The sequence below is a fragment of the Malus domestica genome, chromosome 11 (genome assembly GCF_042453785.1).
Source record: "Malus domestica chromosome 11, GDT2T_hap1".
Classification (NCBI taxonomy): Eukaryota; Viridiplantae; Streptophyta; class Magnoliopsida; order Rosales; family Rosaceae; genus Malus; species Malus domestica.
In genome coordinates, this window is record NC_091671.1 from 27,850,211 (window position 1) to 27,852,824 (window position 2,614).

Below are 2,614 nucleotides of genomic sequence, written 5' to 3' on the forward strand. Positions count from 1 at the left end.
GTTTGTGAGATTTGAGTGTGTGAGAGAAAGATTTGAGAGTGTGTGAGGTTTGCAAACGGTTCTGGCCGGGGGCCCGCGACTTCAGAAAATTGGAACCGGCCCGCCCTTGTGTTTACTTGGACCCGCCCCGCCCCGCCCCGCCCCGCCCTGTTTTGTATCTAAAAGAATACAGACCCGCCCCGTACCTGCCTCGATGACACGCCCCGATCCCGATATTTCCCCGAATACCAGGATAGGCACGTGCTGGCCGACACCGAGGGTGACGAAAGCCATTTATTAAGTGCAAATGCTGACAACAAGGGATAGATAAGACTTATAAATATAAAAGAATAAAGAATATGCCTTTAAGGAACGTGTTCAGAGCATACAACTAACTAGAATACTAAAAGAAATAATATATAAAAATTGAATGAATAACATAATGGGTCCTACACCAAGAAGACTCAAAGATGCCGATGTGGAAGTGCCTTGACGTCGGGATTGTATGCCTCGATTCTATGCCCTGAAGGGGGCGCAAAACAAACATGAGTGGACCAATTTGATATATATATAACAAAACAGTTATCAACGTACTAACCCCCAAGTTTTATGAAAACACATATATAATGATAAACATAGGTTTTCCGAAACCTAGCATGCCGTGCAATGTCTCAAATCATAACTCATATATAATAATCACTAGTGAATTGTCCGATAACCCCCAGGCCCCATGCCGGCTCCCGTCTCTGAGCAGACAGTCAGAGGAAAATACACTTCAGGCCCCATGCCGGCTCCCCGTCCCTGTGCTAAATAGCCAGAGGAAACACACTTCAGGCCCTATGCCAACACCAAACCGTCGCCCGGGACGGACCGGAATCTATCCCTACGTCCCGTAGCGGAAAGGACCACTAGGTAAATACAAAACCATTGAACATATATATATTGAAAAACAACTTCATAGTATAAAGTCATCCATCATCTATACTATAAAGAGGTGTTTGAAACATGTTCTAAATATCATATCGTCATCCATCAGATATTCTATAAGAACACGGGTTATAGGAAAAATAGTAATAATTCAAACTAGCCTCAGTAAGCATGTTATGTCACAAAACGTTTCATAAAACGTAATCATCAAATCATGTTTTTCATGTATGCATTTCTACTATAAAACATGCATTTTAGAAGGGGTCCACTCACAGTACTTAGTTGCCAAATGCTGCGCCACTAGCGAAGACGGAAACGTCACAATAATTGCCCCTAAGCACATAAATGGTACAATAAATAAAACTATATAATAGAAATTGAATTTGAGAAAACGGACATTGGAAACGAATCCAGAACGTCGAATTACCCTAAGAAGGGTTTGAATTAAATAAAATAGGGAATTTGGAATTGGATGGGTTTAGGGTTTTAAATGATTTGGGTTATAAAGGGTTTAGGGTGAAAATCACCACACAAACACACAGACGCACCACACAAACACACACATGCACGGCATGCACATGCATGCAAGCATGCATATACACACACGTACGCATGCACTTAAACACACACACACACAAACCACAAAGGCCTTAAGGCCTCACATAAGGACCGGGCTTTAAGCCCTTTCACTCAAAACCGGCCCAAGGCCCTTTGGGCTGCTGAAAATAAATAATTAAATAGAATAAAAACGGGCTGGGCTAGGCAGGGAAGGCCCAAAGCCTTGGGTTTTGGTGGGTCGCCGGATCCAATGGGAGAGAAGGCCGGCAATTCGGCCGGAAAACCATCCCACTTTAAACGGCCATAACTTTAACAATACTCAACGAAATCAAGCGAGACAAAAACGAAAGTTATAGCCCTTGAAGAGACGAAGAGAATGGTACCTCACACGACGTCTAACTCGCCGTGGTTTGGCCGGAAAACGCCTTGAAAGCCGTCGGACTCGCCGGAAACTGGGTAAGATTCAAATGAGTATAACTTTTCCAATACTCAACGAAATTGAGTGAAACAAAAAGGAAAGTTATACTACTCGACGAGATGAAGAGATTGATACCTTGTACGCCGGCCAACTCGTCGTGGTTTGGCCGGAAATGGCCTCGAAAGGGGCGGTGCTCGCCGGAGCTTACTCCGTGTCGTCGAACTCGCAGGGCAGGGTCCAGGGTTCGTTGCGAGCCTCTCTTCGATGGTGACTCGGTCCTAGTGAGTCCAGGGGAAGAGAGAGAGCCGAGAGACAGACAGAAGAAGGAAGAAAAGAAAACAGAAAAGAAGAAGAAGAAAGAAGGGAGTTCACGGGGGAGGGACAGAGAGAGAAGGAAGAGTGACGGGAATGGGGGACACAAAAACAGAAGGTGGGCCCCTTGGGCACACCAATTAAGAATTAAAAACCATTTTTAAATAAAATGGGGGTGAGGTGTTACACCCGAACTGCCAATACCCGTCCCTACCCGTGGGTCCAGGACCCGTTTGCCCACCCCTAATTTCACCCATCATAAAAAATTAAAAAATTAAAAAAAAAATTATTTCTCCACCCACCATTATTCCTAAAATAAACTCTAATGTATATTTATTTATTTTTTCAAAGAGTAATATAATATATTTTTAAAGAAAACCATAATTTTCATTAGCACCGGAATGAAAATTTTGGAATGGC

At 43.5% G+C, this 2,614-nt stretch overlaps 1 long non-coding RNA gene across 1 annotated transcript; it reads right to left on the bottom strand.

Annotated features, from left to right (window-relative positions):
* Positions 1-306: 306 nt before the first annotated feature.
* LOC139189342 (uncharacterized) lies at positions 307-2,254 on the bottom strand. The gene is made up of 4 exons (XR_011573184.1): positions 2,018-2,254; positions 1,848-1,916; positions 1,180-1,239; positions 307-502 (listed from the first exon to the last, which is right to left on the bottom strand). It is a non-coding gene; the product is annotated as an uncharacterized lncRNA (long non-coding RNA).
* Between the last annotated feature and the right edge of the window lie 360 nt (positions 2,255-2,614).